General features: G+C 34.6%; 1 long non-coding RNA gene across 1 annotated transcript in view; it reads left to right on the plus strand.

Annotated features, from left to right (window-relative positions):
• Positions 1 to 21,696, plus strand: part of LOC120612506 (uncharacterized) — a 392,164-nt gene that overhangs the window by 201,679 nt on the left and 168,789 nt on the right. Inside the window, exon 2 of the long non-coding RNA XR_005655456.1 lies at positions 9,754 to 9,805. This is a non-coding gene — a long non-coding RNA (uncharacterized LOC120612506). The remainder of the gene's footprint in view (positions 1 to 9,753; positions 9,806 to 21,696) is intronic.

Below are 21,696 nucleotides of genomic sequence, written 5' to 3' on the forward strand. Positions count from 1 at the left end.
TACTTTCATTTTCCTTATTTTGACTTATATTTTTTCCCTCTGGACATATTTATTTCCCACTGGTTTCTTTAACCTCTTTTAGTAGGTATTTCCTCAATGTTTTGAAAATCCCAACTCACATTACAAAGTTTTTTTATTGAGATGAGAAACTTTTTTGTGGTTTTCCCTCATCTGTCCCCATTTCCAAATGTATCTCCTTTTAAAAGACCAGGGGATTTAACTCTAGGTACCACATATATTTTGAAGAAACCATAAAAATTATCTGGAGGAAAAAGGTAGAATTTAAACTCTAATTTAGCCCATACTCAGAAGTCTCATGAAAGATATAAAGTTACTGTCATGTATAGCTACATCTTGTGAAAAAGAAAATATCTGTTTTAATATATAGCTTATTCGATGTTTATTTTTCAAATGGCTCAAAATAATAGAAACTATTTTGAGTTACGAAGGCAAAACTGTTTTTTTTCCAGTGTAACTGCCCTACTTGACACTTTTTAAAGACTTGCTTTTACAGTAATATAAATCAGCCAGTGCCTGTTTCACAAAAGATTCCATATTGCTCAGCCCAAAACCATTCTCTGCCAAACCCATGGAGCTGCCTTGCCCTGTGGAGAATCTGACAAATGTAAACTGGAGAGAACACAACGGCCTCTGTTCTTGCCTTCCCAGTGATCTGGCTCTTCTGCCTGCCCACACATAGGCTCACAGCAGGCACTTAGCTAAGGAAGGAAGCTTTCTGTCTGAGGGTCTTCAAGCTTCACTATTCTTCCCAGTTCTAAAAAACCACAAATTTGAAACAATTTTGCAATATGTTTCAAAAATAAAATGACCTAAGGAAATGAGGTAGATGGAGCAGTTAGTAATTTGTCCCTTTAAGTTCCCAGTGTTTGTTTCCTTATGATTTAACAGTTTCAGTGTGCCTTTTCAGAGATTTAGCATGCCAAAAGAAACATGGAAAATTCCTGCTCAGTGATTTCTGATTTCTTGTTTAATAGCACCACCTCATGGTTATTCTTTTTCCTTAATTATTACAAGAGATGACTGGATAATGTATGATTTCCTATTTTGGTATATTTTACTTTGTAACCATGATATATTCAAGTGTATATCATGGTTAAACAGTTATATTCAAGTATATTTTAAATATAATAATTTCTCTGGTAAAGTTGTTTACAGTTACCTATCACCTAATTATTTTCCTTTGAGGCTCATTGTTGTATCTCCTTCAGGACCTAGCACATCACTTTCTATGTAGTAGGTGCTGTATAGATGTGGTTAAAGGAATCTTCTTGGTCTCACTATTTTAATAGCCATCTGCATAGTGATTATTTTTCATTTAAACTTCACCTGCACTCTTGCTGGAATTCAGTATCACTTATATGAGTTATATGTATCTGAATGTATAATCAACTTATTTAAAAAGTTTCTCATCTTCTTATGAAAATCTTTAACATTATTACTTCTGAAATCATGATTTAGAATTTTAAAGACAGCCTGATTAATGCTTCTTTGTCTTTTCCTCCTTTCCATAATGATATCATCATTTCTTTCTATTCCATATCCTTCTTTTCCCTCTCCTCCTTAGCTAAATCTCTGGTCCATTTTTATTAAAGTTATGCTGAGGTTACAGCTACGATATTGGCCACCTCTTCTTCAGCAGGTCCTTTTCCCCCTTATTTCAAAACACAATGGTTTTCTCCTTGAATTCCACAATTAGAATTTTAAAAATACGGTAAGATTACCTTTAAAACAATAGGTATCATTTTCTTTTTACTAAAGCTCTTTATTTATATAAGGATAAATATTTAGATATAAATATTTTAAACACCACTTTACTTATAATAGTGTATGACTAGAAGCAAAGTAAAGATCCAACTGACGAGATAAATGCCTCCATTTATAGAAATAGATAAATTATAGAAATAGATAAATTAAACACCACTTTACTTATAATAGTGTATGACTAGAAGCAAAGTAAAGATCCAACTGACGAGATAAATGCCTCCATTTATAGAAATAGATAAATTATAGTATGGTCATACAATGGAATATTAAACACAATTACTAATAGTTTTTAAACAGCCATTAATATTAAATGAAAAGCAGAATACAAAAATAGTCAATAAAATCTTATTTTTTTAAGTATATATGCAATGAAGATCAGAAAGAAATACACAAAATGTGTATAAGAATATGTGGTTAACAATAGGTCTTTTTATATTTCCTTAGCCCTTTTTCTATATCGTGCTGGTTTTTTTAAGAAAGATGAATTACTTATATAATAAAGTCATGAACTTAACAATTTTACTTACTCTTTGAGTCATATTAGCATTTAATTCTGAATTATAAACTATTCATATAAATTTTAATTTAAATTAAACCTAACCCTTCCTACCACTGCAGAGCCTTTTCTCTCCAACCTAGTGAGTAGTGAAGAGAATTCTCACTGGCTCTTGAGATACATAGATGTTTTCTCAGATCCAAAATGTTAATGTATTTGATAAGGAATTTTAAATGTAATATTTTTGTATACTTTGGAGGGCATGTTCAAAAAAACAGTCTCCATATCTTTTTAACCAGGAAGCACAGTGAAGGTGATAATAACATAGCATGAAAATGAATCAACTTACATTCCAATTTGAATCCAACTTTAAGTTTTAGATGCACACTGATCAATTTCTTAAACTTGAAGAAGTTTCCGAATTTTAATTTTAAAATAGAAAGAGATAGAATAAATGATTAACTAAATCTATAGACAATTCTATAAAACCAGTCTATCACACGTTTATAATTAAAAATTAATGGAGGCTGTAAGTTAGTCATGATACTAGCATGTGCCATCACCCAGATAAACAAACCTCAAAAAAATTTTAGCTCACACCTAAATATAACTATAAATTTGGTAGAATTAAAAGAAAGATCCCAATAATTCTTGTAAAGAGCATCCTCACCTCATTTTTTCACTACCTCATAGCCAGATTTATTTTGATAATTTAAAGCTGTTTACTTTGCAAAATAAATATAAGTATTTGAGCATTTTGACCTCTAAAAAATGTAAGTCTTATTGAGTTCTTTTTATTTAGTAGTCTTAAAGAGATTAAAGTGAAGTATAGTATAGTTATATTTGCATGTGTCCTTTTTCCCTATTAGACTGCAAGCAATTTAAAGCGAAAAAAAAATCATTATTTATTTATGTTTCCATTATTCTACACACACAAAAAAACAGTAATTTCCTCACTGTAAATGTTCAAATATCTTACAAAACACTACCCTTCCAATGTAAACTTAAGACTACTACAATAAAAATCTACCAAAACACATAGCATTCATGTGCAAAGAATTCTGAAAGTTCTTCAGAACATTTTCATACATATTATATTAATGTTACAAATGGAAATTTGGTATTTATGAAGAAATATTTATAAGTTAATTGGCAATGTTCAAATGCCAGATAAATACCCAGTAGTAGGAAAAGAGGAGGAGTAAGAAAAGAGGAGAGATTTTTAGTGGGAACAAGAAACAGACTGGGCCATGGATTTTATAGGACAGAGATTAGAAGACAACTTTGGATAACAAGGTGAAGAAGCTTAGCAGGCTTAAACAGGTGGTCAGGCATAATAGACCCGAAGTCACAATATATTTATAAAGTCAGTAATCACTACAAGCCTGATACTATACAGAGTTCTTTCATACAGTTATATATGTAATACTCAAAGCCTTGTGGATCATATATTATTATTCTGTCCATTTTACAGATGGTGGTGTTGAATCTCAGAAAAATTAAATAGCTTGCTCAAGCTCATGAATCTGAAGCTAAATACATTTATATAAAGTTCATCCCTTCCTGATCTATTAACACCTAGATGAAAGTTACTATGAAGACATTTTAGTGTGGGACAGTTACTGTACTCCTAAGAGGTAGCCACATCAATTCTCAACTCAAAGCAAAAAGGAGAGCTTGCACAGCTGCTACCCAGTTAAGAATTTAATTTTATAATTGCATTAATATTAGAAATTAATACCATTCGTGTTTGGATATTTGTCAGATGTGAAATTCAGTATACATACTTAAAATTTGTAGATTCCTAGGTATCTTTACCAGTTTTTTCCCTTGTTTTTCATTTCAAATTAATTTTAATGAAAAGTTTTCATTAACTTTATTAGCAAAATTTACCATGCAAAGTGCAGACGAAGTCCTAAAACCTAAAGTGACTAAAGTGAATGAGTTCATTAAAAACAGTAACTTGGCAGTGGATAAAAACAGTTTGGAATTCGGAAGGTAGAGTGATTATATTGGAGAGGACAAAGCCTCAGTAAGGGACACAGATAAGAGAATTTATTTGTGGTCATTTATTCATTGTTTCAACATATAGTGAATGAATGCCTCCTAGGTGCCAGGAACTATGCTAAGAACTAATATAAATATGGAAAAGACAAGGTCCCTCCCCTCATTAAATTCCCAGTGTAGAGGTAGAAACCAGACCATGTGGTTTCTGATGAGTACTCTGAGGCTCATAGGACAGGGAGAACCCACATCAACTAGTGGACTTTGGGTGCTGAGGGACAGGTGTCAAGAACAACTGCCCAGGAAAACTAATTCTAAACCTGTCTTTAACGATCAGTAGAAATTTTTTTCTACCAGGTAATGATGGTAAAGGCACTGAAGGCTAAGAGTGAAATTATGCAAAAAGTGAGAAAATGTAATTGGTTCAAGAACAGTAAGTTATTCTAAATTAGTCTTTGGGAAATTAGAGAGAAATCCAAAAACTAGAATTAGAAAGGGCCCATTGTGACAAGCCTAATATGCTACATCAAGAAGTTTGGGACTTTATACTGAAGGTGGTGAGGAGCTAGTGAAAAATTTTAGGCAGTGAAGTTCATGATAATATAGTATTTTAGAAGTATTACACTAAAATTATATTTTGGTGAGTTTATAAAAGGACAAGAAGAATGCTTCGATATCTTGTTAAGTAAAATGGCAAGGTAAAATTATGTGCATATTTAAATTATAAATATGATATTTTTTAAATTGTCAAAAATAAAAGTCAATACAAAAAGATTGAAAAAAAGGAAATATGCTTAAATGTCAGTGATGGCTGACTTCGGGTGCTAGGATTATGATAGAATTGATTCAATAAACACATATCGTATATATTTAAATTTCATTTTTAAAATATTTTAAATTTCATTGTTCTCTTTGTAAAGATATGAAAAGTAGAGTGAGTGTTATGGCTTTTTTATTGCCAGCGCATGTTAAAATTGCTACACTAGACTGTTTATTAAAAAGTTGTCCTTATTCACTACAAATTCACATTGAATATAGTATTTTATTTGAACTTAGGGTTCATGTTGTCAGTGTTGTTTTCCCCCAAAGGACACGGGAGTTAAATAGGAATCATGGTTTCTGGAGAGAGACAGTGTGGTTTATAGGACTAAAAGACCATGCTCAAATTATCATAGGTTTATTTCCAGATGTCCTCTGACAAATTGCTTAAGATTCCTGGGAAAGGGTAATTGTAATGATGACCCACAGATGTATGGAGGTTGCAGTGGGTGTGTAATGGCAACAGGCTGTATGGAAAGATTTCAGCAGAATTAATTTTACTTCTATGGCTCTCCTTTTTCCTAGCTTGACTCCAGCTACACTGATCATCTTGCTATTTTTTATATACGTCAAGACTTTGTACTTGCCATTCCCATCTTTCTGCAATGTTCTTACTCAGATCTCTACATGGTTTATTCCCTTACCTAATGCATTATACAACTGTGAAGTAGAAACAGTATAACCACAATAGAAACTTCCATTCAGAAGGAAAGTAGAAAATACATGGCAATTGTGAAGACAAACCACCAGGGCAACAGATTAAGTTTCTTGGTCAGAGTTGGAAGTTTTGTTCCCTGGGTAAATAACCCTATCTATTGCCCTCCATGGCCCTTATCCTTTTGCCTTATCAATTATTCTCCAGGAAATGGCAAATGGATTATATGCTCTTATTGGGAGTCACACAGCTCTCATGGTTTCTTTGTTGCTGGTACAAGGGGTTGAGGTTCCAGGGGTTTCTTGATGGTTCAAAAAAATCATGGAAATATTATTGCTAAATATATTACAAGGTTAGTCTACTATTACTTAATTTCATAAAAAACCTAGTGGTCTCTGGTATTTTCTTATATAACTTGCCTTTTAGTTTATAAGTCACCAGGTCACATTGGGTCTTTTGTACTCAGTGGAAAGGATCAAACATCACCCAGAGAATTTGAACTTGAATGCAAGAACTAGATGGGACTCTAGATGTCTCCATTAGAGATGCAGATATTTTATGTGTGGAAAGAAGAATATGATATGCAGGAGTAAGTGAATATTTGGATAGATAAAGACAGATACATGTCTAATGTTTTCAGAGACTGAGGCAAGAATACAAGTGGAGGCATCATACCTAGCTTAAAAAGAAAAACAGTAACTATTAAATAAAAGATATTTACAGTAGACTATTTCTCAGATGGAGATACCAGTACCTTCCATGCTGCATGCCTTTCTGTAATATGAATTTGCCACTCCTTCAATTAAGTGGTTGAACCTATTTACCCTCCCTTTGATCTGAACTGGTTCTAAGACTTGCTTTGGGCACTAGACTATGGCAGAAGTATGATTTCTGGGCCTAGGCCTTAAGAGGACTTGCAACTTCCCATTTTCAACTTCTTGGAAGTCAGTTTGACATGGAAAGAAGCTCACAATAGACTCTTTGGTGATTTAAAAGAAACATGGAAAGAAAAGTTATATAGAAAAGAAGGTGCCCCAGTGGCAGCTAGCACCACAGCTCTAAATATATGAATGAGGCCAACTTGGGTCCTCCAGCCCCAGTCTATACCTTGTGCAACTGTCCTCACAAAATCAATTAAATGATTGTTTTAAACCACCAAGTTTTGGCATAGGTTGTTACATAACCATAGATAATTGGTACCATCTTTTTACTTTGTCACAGCTTATTCCTAGCCAGGACATCTCCATAAGGAGGCCACCTTATTGGGGAGGCCCTTGGCCAAGGCCTCTCTCAAGCTTCTCAGCCAGACTCCCTTACTGGGGAGGCCTTGAAGACACTCTTCTTCATTGATTCAGTATTCAGTACTTGTCTTCTCCTCCTCTGGGCCCAAGTCCATAAAACAGCAGGAGCCTTTTGTTTGGAGCTTCCTTTACAGTGAGACTGCCCCCTCTGCCTGTGCTGATCCACCTTGACTTTGCCTTTCCATGGGAGGAGAAAATGGAACAAGGGGAGCCAACAGCTTTTTCCCTGCATCTTACTATGCTGTTGTGATAAGTAAATAAAAGCTTGATTATTAAAAGAAAAAAAAAATGAGCTACATAATGAACTTAAAGGCTAGCTTCAAATTCACATTTTTCTAACTCCTCTGAGTCCTGTGTTGGGATTTTCCAGTGCTGGGCAAGCTGACTCATACTCTCTCCCACTCTCTTCCCAGCTCCAGTTCTGTCTAAACTACCAGGGACGTCATACACATGTGAGATTCCCAGCCTGCTTGTCCAACATGCTTTTATATTCCTGAAGTACATGCAGTTCACTCTCTAAAGGACCAACCTGAAGCCCTAGAAGCAGGCCCAGGGATGTTCGCACGGGGAATTCTGAAATTCTGTGTAGCCAAGGTTAGCAGGAAGGTGTGATTCTGATTAGGCAAGTCCTTTGGCCTTGTGGGTTCCTTATTTCATGTGGTGTGGCATGACAAAGGGAGTCAGAGCAAAACCTACAAAAGCATTTGCCTAATTTCAAAAGAATCATTGGCTAATAGATCTGAATATTTCAGAGACTGCTTTATGTCTCTCAGCATCAACATCTGTTCTCCCCTTCTCTTGTTCTTGTGTAACAGTAGAACTTTTAGTGAACACAAGGTCACCCAGCTGAAGGCTACATTTCTTCCTTTGTAGCTAGGTATAGCAATGTGACTACATATGCTGAGATGGTGTGTACAAGTTATGTGTCATGCCATTAAAATGAAGGAGCATATACTTCTCTTCCTAACTTCCCTTTTTGCTTCTGGCTGGAATGTGAATGTAATGGCAGGAATGGGAGCAGTCATTTTGTACTACTAGTTGGACCACTAGAGCAACTAGTTAGAATGAGGCGCTATCCCTAATGATTATTGAGCCAGTCGGTCAGCCTTAAAATATCTAACCAGATTTTCTGTGGGGGATAGATGAAATTTCTTTTTTCTTTAGGCCAATGTTATTTTAGCTTAAATCTGTATCCTACTGTGGAATCATCTTTATAATTATATAATTTAATTACATTGTGCATCAATTGAAAAATATGAGTGTGAAAACAAAGTCATTGTTACATGCAAATTAAGTTAAAGGCTTTGGAAAGGCTTTATAAAGTCTAGGACAAAAAAAAAAGCCATTGAATTACATGAGAGTGAAATCACTATTTAAAAAAATAGTAGAAGATGAAGTAATCATGAAAATACAGGATGATTCTGCACTCAGCTTCACAATAATCTTTAATTTTTTTCTACATAGTAAAGATACTGAAACACTAAAACTGAATTTTAATAAATGTATGTGTATGACTTATTTAAGAAAGATGAGGCAGAACTCTGAATAGTGGACAGACACTCACAAAAAAGGATTCATTCTATATCTGAAGGTTATCTAATTAATGAACATTTATATGTTTTAAGTTAAACAAACATTTAAGGTACTCCTGGATTAAATAACTTTTGATTAGCCAACTCTTTACAGGGCCCAGACACATGGAAGCGCTTTTATTGTATACGATTACACTTATGGAAATTGCATAATACACAATACGTGCATTCTCATTACAGACTATGGATTTGGTCACTCTAACTGTTTTAGGGTCTTCACACAATCTCAAGCACCTCTAATTATAGATTAATGTTCAAATGAATCAGACTACAATTTCAGTCAACTTATCAAGTGTTCAGGCCCCTTTTTAAAATGCTTTCTTAAAAAGGTTGATTTCCACTTGGGAAACGCTCCGCTTAGATAAGTCCTAGATTTTATTCACATATTTTATCAGGTAGCTCTAGTCTGATATATTTATTACCATTTGATAAAGTTTTAACTTCCTATTTGTTTAAATTTTTTAGAGAGAAAATATTGCATTTTCCATTAGAACAAAACTAATGTAATCTCTCCACTATTTTTTTTTCTCTCAGAGCATATATTTTTCTCATGTTTTCTTCAAATGTCCCCTTTATTTCCTAACCCTTCCTGAATTCAATATATAAATAGTATCTAATTGTTACCTTTAGAGTATTATGATACAGTCCCTAAATTCCTTTTTGGTTCTCCTAATTTCCAGATGGCCTTTAAGCAATATTTTGTAGATATTATTCTCCATAGTAAATCAGAGTATTAAAAATTTTTTGAAATTTTGTTTCTTCCTCAAGACCCACAGATATACTCAAAGACGTGACACAGGAATTCCTGGACACATATCAGAAATATGAATATTCTAAGGTCACATTTTCTAGAGACAAAGTAATTCCTTTAAAAAATGAAAGTTTTCTTTTCCTTAAGGCCAAAGAATTTCTTCCAAAATCGTGTTTTGAAATACTTTTCAGTTTTGTTTATATGTAATTTTTACTATTAAAAAAAAAATCCCTTTTTATATTTATACCGAACATTCACAGTTCTTACTAGTTTCTTTTGTAAATGTGACTAGCCACTTGGTAGATTTATGTAGCATGATTTACTTAAACATGTTTCTATCCCTGTTACAGAGATTCACCCACAAATATTCCCTGGATTCCCTGGCCCATGGTCTTATGCAGAGTAAGTCTCGTTTACTTCCCTTCTGGTGAGTTCTGAAACCCAGGGACAAGAATATTCCTTCTAAAATCTCTGGAATACTAAGTCACATCCTTAAAGCTATTTCTTATTTTGGAGTGGGAGGAGGGAGAACCACAGAGAATAATCTGGTAAAGGAATTCAGAATTTATTGATTTAAATTCCTGACATAAACTTTATATACCTATATTTCTTCACCCCTTTACATTATCTAGTCCTTATTTCTTTTGCATTCATTTTTAGTTGTGAGAAGCACTACAGCATGTTGACTAAATGCATAAGTTCTAAGATCAGATCATCTGGTTATATATATCCTTGATCTATCACTTACTACCTGGGTGACACTGAATGAATTACTTCATTGTTCCAACCATTGGTAAATGACATAATAATAACTACCTCTCATCTATTTTATATAAATAAGAAAACATGTGTAATAAGTTTAGCTTCGCACCTAGAACGTAGTAAGTCCTCAGTGTTGCTAGCTTTTTATAATGTAAAAAGTAATAATTTAGAAGCTCTTAATTCAAATGTTATACAGAAAAAAAAATGATTGTAACAAAATGGCATATAAAGGACAATTATAATAATTCCACATATATGAATATTTGGAAGGATTGAGAGAAAAGAATAGTTACTATAGTGAGGCTATAAGTAATTTAATTTTTAATGATATGTTTTAAAATTAGTTTTACCATATAAAACAGGTGTTTATAATCCAATTCTCCACTGTATGATTCGATAACATGTTTACTTATTAAATTATCTGAGTCATTTTCCCTGGTACAACACAACTATGTGAAAGAGGAGCTAAGTGAGAGAAATCTAGTAAGAAATCTCATTCGAGGGATTTATTACACACTACCATCGGTCTGTACTTCATGTTTACCTACGAAAAACACCATATTATCCAGAAAAAATATGACATTAGGCAACAAATGAATGTATAGGGGAAAATACAGAAAAAGAGATGTGGTGACAAAGAGCAAAGGAGAGGAAAGGAAAGAGAACTCTTCCTCCCAGGGGTATTGATCCAGTCCTGAAAAGCATTGGTCTAGAACTTTTCAAATCCAGGAGCTATCGAACTTGTTTCCAGTCTTCCAGAAACCTACATGGGCATTTCCTCACAGAATTATGCTTCTAGGAGAATGCTGAGGTATCTTTCTTCTCATTTGAGCAATAAGACTATATTTTGAAGAACATGTTAACCTTTCTCCCGTAAGCATTCAAAAGAAGTAGAATATTGCATAAATAATCCCATATGAAAAAATAGATTAATAAGAACAGTTAAAAAACAGTAAAGCCTTGTATATTAAGAATACTAAATTTCAGAATGTATAATAATTGCAACAGCACTAAGTTGAAGTTTACCATGACTGGACCTATGAGTTTCCCAGTATACATTATTTTAAAGTTTTAAAGATGATTTTACCTTAAAAAATTTTATTTTATATTAGTTTCGGGTATACAGTACATTGGTTAGACATTTATATAGTTTATGAAGTGATCCCCTGATTACTCTAGCACTCATCTGGCTCTACACATAGCCACGACAATACTATTGACTATAATCCCTACGCTGTACTCTACATCCCCTAATTTGTACTTCTAATAATTTATACTTCTTCATCTCTTCACCTTTTTTATCTAGCACCTCAAATTCCCTCCCCTCTGGCAATTACCAGATTATCCTCCGTATCTGTGAGTCTGTTTTTGTTTACTTTGTTCTTTCTGTTTCTTAGATTCCACATATAAGTGAAATATTATGGTATTTATCTTTCTCTGTGTGACTTATTTCACTCAGCATAATGCCCTCTAGGTCCATCCATGTCATTGCAAATGGTAGGATTTCATTTTGTTTATGGCTGAGTAAAATTCCATTGTATATATGTAGTATAACTTCTTTATCCAATTGTCTATTGATGGGCACTTAAGTTGCTTCCACATCTTGGCTATTGTGAATAGCACTGCTCTGAACATAGGGGTGTATAGATCTTTGTAAATTAGCATCTGGGTTTTCTTTAGATAAATGTCCAGAAGTACAATTTCTGGGTCATATGATTTTTCTATTTTTAATTTTTTGAGGGATCTCCAAAATGTTTTCCATAGTGGCTGTACTATTTTACAATCCCACCAACAGTACACAAGGATTCCCTTTTCTTCACATCCTTGCCAACACCTGATTTTTTTTTTTTTTGGTTTATTAATGATAGCCAATCTAACAGGTATGAGATGATATTTCACTGTGGTTTTAATTTCCATTTCCCTGATGATTAGTGACGTTGAACACCTTTTCATTTGTCTATTGGCCGTCTGTATTTTCTCTTTGGAGAAATATCTACTCAGGTCTCTGCTGAATTTTTTAATTGGATTGGTTTTTTGTTGTTAAGTTGTAGTTCTTTATAAATTTTGGATGTTAACCCCTTAAAGATGTATCATAGGCATATATCTTCTATTCAGTAGGTTGTCTTTTGTTTTATTGATGATTTCCTTTGCTGTACAAAAACTTTTTAGTTTGATGTAGGCCTATTTTTTCTTTTTTCTTTTGTTTCCCTTGTCTAAGGAGATATAGCAGAAAAAAATTAACTAATAGCAATATCAGAGAGTTTATGGCCTATGTTTTCTTCTAGTAGTTTTATGGTTTCGAGTCTTACATTTAACTCTTTAACTCATTTTGAGTTTACTCTTGTATATGGTATAAGAAGGTGGTTCAGTTTCATTTTTTTGCCTGTATCCGTCCCATTTTCCCAGCATCATTTGTTGAAAAGACTGCCTTTACCCATTGGACATTCTTGCCTCCTTTGTCAGAGATTAAATGACCTCATAGGCCTAGATTTATTTCTGGGCTCTAGATTTATTTCTGTTCCACTGATCTATGTATCTGTTTTTATGCCAGTTCCATGGTGTTTTGATAACTATAGCCTTGTAGTATAGTTTGACATCAGGTAGTGTGATACTTCCAACTTTGTTCTTCTTTCTCAAGATTGCCACAGCTATTCAGGGTCTTTTATGGTTCTATATAAATTTTTGGATTGTTTGTTTTACTTCTCTGAAAAACGCCATTGGTATTTTGATAGGGATTGCATTAAATCTACAGATTGTTTTGGGTAATATGAATGTTGATTCTTCCTACCCATGATCAAGATATATGCTGCCATTTATTTGTATCTACTTCAGTTTCTTTTTGTAATGACATAATTTTTCAAGAACATGTCTTTTATCTCCTTGGTTAATTTAACTCCTAGGTATTTCATTGTTTTTAATGCAATCGTAAATGGGATTGTTTTCTTAATTTCTCTTTCAGACAGTTCAGCATTGGTTTGTAAAAATGCAACCAACTTCTGATTATTAATTTTGTATCCTGCTAATTTACTGAATTCATTGATCAGTTCTAATAGTTTTTTTGGTGGAATCTTTAGGGTTCTATCTATACAGTATCATGTCATCTGTGAATAATGATAGTTTTACTTTTTCCTTTTCAATTTGGATGACTTTTCTCTTTTTTGTCTGATTGCTATAACTAGGACATCCAATACTGTGTTGAATAGAAGTGGTGAAAGTGGACATCCTTGTCTTATTCCTGACCTTATGGAAAATGCTTTTAGCTTTTCCCCATTGAGTATGATGTTAGCCGTGGGTTCATCATAAATAGCCTTTATTATGTTGCGGTATTTTCCCTCTATTCCCCTCAAAGTGGAATTTGGCCCAGTAGGCTCGTATACCTGTTGAGACCACTCTTTGAGTGAGTTATTTATGGGGCTAGTCAGGTGGTGTTCTGTTGTGGTCTGACACCAGCCTCTAGGAGTGTTGGTTCTATGGCCTCTTGGGAGAAGCTCTCATGTAGGCCAAGGCCATCCACTGCCTTTGATTGCTTGGAGCTACCTTGTAGGAACTACAAAGTGAGCTGTGGATGGTTGCTGCCTGTGCTGATTCTGGAGGCAAGTGGGAGAGAATGCTGCAAGCCATTCTCCAAGTTACCCCAAGTACTGGGCCTGGGGCAGCTTAGCAAGGCCTGAGGCTTCCTGTCAACCCCCTATAAGACTGGAAAAACCTTCGGGTGGTATGCGAGTTGGGTAGTGCAGGGTTTCAGGGTATCAGCAGGGTAAAGCAAGCAGATTTCTGCCTGCAAATGCACATTCAAGTTTTATGCCAGGGCTGAATCTGTAGCTTCCTATAAAAGTCTCAGATTATAGCAAGGCCACCCTGGGGCCTGGAGATACCCTTGATCTGTTCAAGAAATACTGTAGCTAGGGATGGGGCTTGTGGCCTACCACTGAAAGTCTCTCCCAGGATACACAGGTTGCACATGGGCCGGGCTACACAAACTGAGGGTTGTTTGCTGTAGAATTTGAGGCCCAGGGAAAGCACAGGGTGGGGCTGGCTGCCTAGGAATGGGCTTGCTGCCAGCAATTTGTGGGTTGGTGGTACAGGATCTCAGGGAGACAGGAGGTGGAGCAAGCCATTCTTGTCTAGTTAATGCAGAATCAGAATTATTGCCAGTGCTAAGTCCATGGGCTCCCGCAAAAGTCACAGATCACAGTGAGGCCAGCTGCCGTTCGTGTCTGGCCCACAGACCCTTGCAATCCACCCAAGACACACTGCAGCTAGTGCTGGCACCAGTGGCTTGCCACTAAATGTCTCCCCGCAAATGTGCGGGTAGCAAGTGAAGGAACATTGCCTACAATGACTGTGCAGCCCAGGGAAGGGACAGGGAGGGGCTGACTGCTAGAAAAGGGCCCAATTGCTAGAAAAGGGCCTGCCAGGGGGTGAGCTGAGTGGGGCAGGGTCCCAGGGAGACATGGGGGTGGGGGGGGACGCTGATCTCACCAGGCCAGTGCAGCTGCAGAATTGGCCATGTGCGGGAGGGTTAACACAGGCAAAATGGCGGCTGTCTGTAGACTGCCACAGAGGGGTACCCAACAAAGGAACAAAGACTACTTTCCCTCTAGCCCTCGCTCCTGTGCCACACAATTCAGTCTTTCCCGTATGATTCTTGTGCCTCCCAAGTTGCTGACGCTCCACTGGCACCCAGGGTGAGTGTCTGAGAGTGAGTCAGTTTGTGCATGGACCCTTTAAGGAGGACATCTGGGTTTTCAGTTTCCTTCCATCTCACTGAGATAGCTGGAATCTCCACTGAACTTTACAGTCAGATTTTGTGGAAATTCCTCTTCCAGGGACTGTAACCCTGGGCTGCAGAGCCCTGTGTAGAGCTAGGACTCCTTATTCCTTCAGGGGTACCTCTGCAGTCGTGCTGTCTCTCCTGGTGCTCAACTGCCACGTGCTGATGTGAGACCAGCCCATTTCGCATCACCATCCCTCCTACCAGTCTTGATGCAGCTTTTTCTTTATATCTTCAGATGTATGTGTTATGATCAGTTAGAGTTCAGTTGGTTCTCTACGTTGATTGTCTTATAATTTGCTTGTAATTTTAATGCAATACTGGAAGAAGGCGAACCCCTCTTTTACCTACCCTGCCATCTTGACTCACATTTCACATTTTTAAATTAGTCCATTTGATAAATTAATAGTTCAAATAGTTACAGAACATTTATGGTACTTAAAGAAATACATACTTTCAAGCACCTCCTGTATTTTAAAAAGCACCATTATAAATGCTAAACAATTGATAGCATCTTTGCAAATAATTTTTATTTATAAATGAAAGCGTTTGTAAGATTTAATTTAAGATTTTAGCTACAATTTTAGTAAACCTGTAAGTTTGAGAAAAGACAGCAAGACCTAACAAAATAAGCCCGTATTTTAGGATTGTGAGTAAATAGAAATGAATGGAACACTTCAAGATATTAGTATTTAGTCTCAATATCTATACCTACTTCAACATCTAATATAGAGTGCTTACTAAAAATGGATTAATGCATTTTACTTTTAGTGAGAGTAGAAACAAGAAAGTTTTGGAAACTAGACGTCAGTTAAATAGAAAAATGTAATTAATTAGAATGCTTCCATTTCCAGTCTTCTTCTCATGGTTCAATTTGTCTAATGTTGTATGATCACCATAGAAGTCAATAGAATTCCTTTTTGTATTTTCTTCTGTTGATTTGGAAGTATCTGAGAACATTTAAGCCATTTTCAGAGATGTAAGCTTCTTATTGCTGATACATACTGAAATACTGATTTCAGGGAAATAAAGCCCAAAACCTGTGAGGCTTTACTAGTTAATAGAACTTAAAACAGTGTCAGAGAAATTATAATTATTTATAGAGCTAGTTAGTGTGTTGTTTATTGCTTTTCTTCCAAAGTATTCAAAACATGAAAAGCAGTAAAAGAAAGGGCTGGTGAATAAAAATAGTAAGAGGAGTGAGTTCAGGGATTTTGCTTTTGTTTTTGAAAGTCATGTATTTGATTCCTCAAGTTCAATTTACACCCAATTGTTCCTATTTTATTCACTATAGTTATTAGTAAAGAAGCAAGGTTTAGCAAATAATTCCTGAACACGCATTTAAAATGCATTTTTATCTTTTGCTTCCTCCCATAGAAAATGATTTCAGACACATCCTTCTTCCTTGAATTTTTTAAAGTTAAAGTGCTTTCCCCTTTTGTTCATCAAAACTTGTTTACAAATATAGTGTATTTGTCATACATTTCAATCAATTCAGTCACTGTGCCTAAAAAATTAAATTAATAAGCAACTTAATCTCACAAAATGACTCAACTATATACTTTTCCCCCTACAGGTCACTCTTCTAAACAAATTATTTTATTTTCTACTTCATGATGTAGACATTCAGACATGTCTTTGATTATAGTGTTTCTTTTGCATTTGAGAATTGAACTTTTCAAGAAAATGTGCTAAGATAAAAAGCTATTCTCCATTCTAAACTTTAAAATGGGCTTGGTGTAACTCATCATTAAAATGAAACTTTAATTGATTGCTTAAACATTAAAATCATTTGCTACTCATTATTAAAAATGAAACTTTAATATTTTATAGAAGTTATAGAAATTCTTAAGAATACACTACAAACATAGATATTATGGTTCCAGAATATAAATTGGTAAAAGAAGAATGGTGTTTGTCTGAATGGTTTGTAGTTCAACTAGACAAATGCTAGTTGTGGCTTAGATTACACTGTTTAGTATCTCTGCTGATTAATTGAAATTAATACTACTTAGCTTCAATAACAGGAAGAAATGAATTTTCATAAAATGAAATAGTCGTGGGTGTACTTCACCCTAAATATCTATAGATGGTGCCAATATGACATTTTAAATCCCCTAGAAGTTACCTAAAAGTCAAAGGAACATACTTAAATTTATCCGCACTGGTCTGAAAAACTCAGGCTATAATGAACTAAATATGATTTTAGTTCTTTATCACTGAGCCACACTCAATTATTCATTTAGATTTCATGAGCTTCAGTCATCTTCTGTATTAAGCACCCAGAAGTGGATTCTTGCAGGCTTGGCAAGAATTCCCAAAACTAGCAACCTATGCCCCCAGAATTAATTAATCATACCTTTACTAATTTATTATCATTCCCTGCACACAGATCAAAGTAAAAAATAATGAATTCTATTTATACACAGCTGAATAAGAATATCTAAATGCTAAAGAAACTTTAAAAATTAGCTATACATTATTTTTCTTGATAAAGATACTGAATCCCAAGGAGGTTATAATGTTCCCATCATCTGTCAGCTGCTTTACAGTAGAAACAAAATTAGAACTCAAAACTTCTGTCTGTGCAGCATCTTAAGTAGTCTTATTTGAGACTCTCTCTCCTTCCTCAACCCCCTACCCCTCAGAGACTCTTAGAAAGCTTTTTAAATTTTACTTTAAAAACATCAAAGCTGAAACTTCTGGACTGGGACAGTCCTAGTCAATACTTTAAGTGTTCCTCAAGTTGGTTTATTAAAAAGTAGAAAGCTAATCTGTTCCCAAATGATTTAAACAATTATTTTCTTAAAAGAGGAAATATTTCTTAATTCCATGGTGGTATTGTAGAGGATCTTACTCTGTTCTTTGTTAACCTAGATAAAATTAATATAATGAGAGAAAGAATGACCACACAGCAACATAATATATATTAGAATCTTGCTTTAAAAGTGTTGTTTCCAAGTATACAGAATAGCTCAAATGTTATTAAATAATCTGGATTAAACAATCTGTTAGATGACACCTCAATCTCCATAATTAGAGCACATGGTATAAAAACAAAAGAGCATCATGTATGTTGAGTCATAACCTCCTTGGGAGCTTTCCAAGTGTAATCTGAAACCAGCCCCATACATGGAGGGCAAGGAGAGATTGAAGAAAGAGGCAGACCACTCCAGATTGGTGGCAGGTTTAATAAACAAGGAAACTTACTTATATGAGTCTTATCTTGGGTGGCCACAAATATGAGTAGTTTTCCACACCTACCCACTAAATCTTAAAAGTTTATATAGAAGCCTTAACAGAGTCATTCATATACATAGGAGACCTTAACGGGGTTCAATTATGTACCCAGTCCAGATGGTCGCATTATGACATTTCTATCTAAAGACCGTGTCCTTGGGCAGCTTCTAGCACAGGAAAGGTGAGCAGAGTGCACATTCCAACCACCAGGGAGAGAATGGGGAGCCTCCAGTAGCCTGGGGCCAGCTCGCAAGTCAAACAGGTGGGTCACTCTTCTTGGTGACCTCCCTCAGCAATGTATTCTATACACAAATTTCTAATCTTTCATCTGCTGTGACATAGTCTCACACAGACAAAAGACTCAAATATTGATTCTTGTAGCAATATAACTTCATGCTGTTATTACTCAGTCTCTGCTGAATGTAGCTTAGAATTAGTTTTCCCTCTCATAAATTTAATAATTTTTAGCTATGGTCTGCAGCTTTGAGGACCTAATCCTACATTATTTTATTGAAATTTTTCGTCTATTTCCCCCACCCCAATCATATAAACAGTTCCTTTACACATGTAGAGAGGGAAAGGAAGAAAAAGAGAAACCCCGCTTCTATTAGAGGAATAAAATAAAATAGAATGTTATCAATTTGTAATACCTATTAAAGGAAGATGATATTTGTAGTTTTCAAAATATTTCCTAAAAGAGTTCCGTTCCAAATTGATCAGTCTAACTGATTCTTAGATATTTTCAGAGTGTGATCAAAACACCCCTTATGTAACCCTTATTTGATGTTGTAACTTACCTAAGTAAATATTAATGATAAAAACAAAATGCAGTTACCTTTGGGCAGTGTATCTTATACATTTTGCCAAAAAAAAAATCTTTATAAGCTTGAAACTTGAATTACTTTGATGGTGATTTGTTTTATGGATTTAATAACAGGCAGTAGATCAAAGTCATGAAAACAATTTTCAGCATAAATAGTTTTTATCCAGGAAACTGGACAGTTTCACTTGAAAGAAAAATGATTTGTCCACTTAACTAGTAGTCCATTTTGCACTCATCTTCTTATTAGAGGAAATGGTTATAGCAGCTTTCATTTTAAGCCCTCTCAGATTTCTTTTTACTATATAAGCAAACAGAAAACAGAAAACTTCAATAGTAAAGATAATGGTTTGCCATAAACCCTAGAAATGAGGAAATTGAGCAAAGCTTGTCATCTATGTTGCAAGCCCCCTTGATGTAGTATAGCCCCTTATTAGCTGTAATGTTTGGGTCTAACATTACAGAGAATGAAACAGAAATCCTATCCTGATTTCTTCAGATGGGATTACTAGACATTTTGTTAATGAGTGCTGTATGTAGGCCATTTTGGAAACATTTAGTATGTACTAAAAGGAGTCCTTAAATAAAATATAGATTCTTTATACGGAAGTTAAATTATTTTGTTCTACTTTGACTATGAATAACAAGCAAATGCTTTTAATGAAAATATCGTTGATATGAGGGCAGTGAAAAAGCATTCTTCTTTTGCTTCAGTCATCTATTATGAATAGATGTGTGGTCACAGAAATAGTTTAGGAAAGTGAACTGCCGTTCAGACAGCAATAGAGAGTAATTGACCCTTATGGTCTATGGAACAGGAGTGGTATGTGCTGCAGCCACTTTCTATCTCTGTTTTAAAACCTCATTACATTTTCTGGTAAGAGATACAAATACTTTTTTTTTTTCCTAGCTGAAAAAAGCTGGTCAAAATTAGATTGTATAAATTGTAAACTGCCAAGGGACTGTTAGGTAACTATTTTATTTAAATCTCCAGTAGTTTCAGTTTTACTCTTGCTAAATTTTAGCAAAGGATGTATATTTTAGAAAAACGAGATACTGTGAAGTTGGGAGAAAGTATTTTGGAACAGTAGTATGGCACTACTATGTGCTATAATAATTTTTTTCCCCCTTTAAAAAATAAGAAATGTATAGAATTCAGAACACTATTTCTTAAACTTTAGTGAATATAAGAATCATCTGGGATGTTTGTTTTTTAAAATTTTAAATTCCTGACCACCCCGTATACCATCAGATGCAATGAGTCAAAGTCTTGGAGGCCAGGATGTAATTTTGGTACAGATGGTCCAATATGACTTTTTAAATTCTAATCCCTAACCTTTCTACTGTCAAGACAGCTACAGAGATGCTAATGTAATGCTCTTTAGCAGCCTGGTCTAGTGGTTCCATGATCTTCGTCCTTTATCAGATGTACCAAGGACACTTGGAGTCTGCAACCAGACAAACTAAGTCAAATTATGCAGGGATGAATCTGATACACCCACAGGCCTATGTATCTCTGAGTTAGAACAGACTGCTGAGAATTGAGAAGAATAACAAAGATTTTTGATGTTATGTTCTCCTGAAATACTGAGTGTGAAATCTCAGAAATAACTACCAGTAACATAGGGGTAAAAAATGTTCTATCGTATGAAGATAAGACTAAAGATAGGCAAATAAGAACTGATATCACCTAAAAGTCAAAGTGCTACTAAAATAAACCTAAGGGGTTTTGTTTCTTCAAAAGATGAAAGGTATCATTTCTTATTTGTATTGACTAAATGCACATAGAGTCAAGTGACTTAAGCATATTGCTCAGTACATTGGTATAAAGTATATTAATCTGTATAACCAGCTCTCAGACCAAATAAATAAATTTTAAACCCATTTCCCATTTAGAAAAAAAAAAGTGCAGCTTTCTGCCAGCATTAATTTAATTTTACATAAAACATGTTTTTTGAGGCTGAAGCAAATCTGACTGGCTTTCAATGTGAAAATAAAATATAAAAACTCTTCTTGGAGTTATTTCTAAACAGAACTTGTCTCTAATCCTAATGTAACAGAAATGTATAAGACGATCGGTATTTAATAAATTTTATTCTTGTGGTAAATTTCAAAGCACAGAACACCACAAAGCAGAATATCTAGGATTTGACCTTTTCAGTGATCAAGAATTACTGTATTTTGTAAATGGAAATACCACGACTAAAAACAGAATGTTATAAATAGAATGATGTCATTTGTTTCCAATGATTATCGATATACTAGAGCGATGCAAAAATAATAAAAGCAGAATATTTCGTGGCAAACTTTGCGGTTATGGTTAGGACGGTAATCCGCCCGTTACCTCAGGGTAAACGCTGCAGCTGCAAGTGCTACTGGCGAGTATTCTCAGAGAAAACAGGAAATGAGTTAAAAGAATAAATTAATTTTTCTGGTTTTCATACTTTATGTACACAGATCATACAATATGCATTCTTTTACAAGCTTCTTTCATTTGCTATTATGTTTATGAAATTTATCTATATTATTTGCTAAAGATGTAGCTAACTCATTCATATTTCTATTTAGTTATCACTCTGTCTATTCACCTATCTATTATTAATTGGCATTTTGGTAATATACAGTTTTTTATTAGTGTAAAGGGTGTGCTGTGAACATTCTAGTGTATACAATTTGAAAAATATATGTGTAATTTTA

This window comes from Pteropus medius, unplaced genomic scaffold, assembly GCF_902729225.1.
Source record: "Pteropus medius unplaced genomic scaffold, Ma_sr-lr_union100, whole genome shotgun sequence".
Lineage (NCBI taxonomy): Eukaryota > Metazoa > Chordata > Mammalia > Chiroptera > Pteropodidae > Pteropus > Pteropus medius.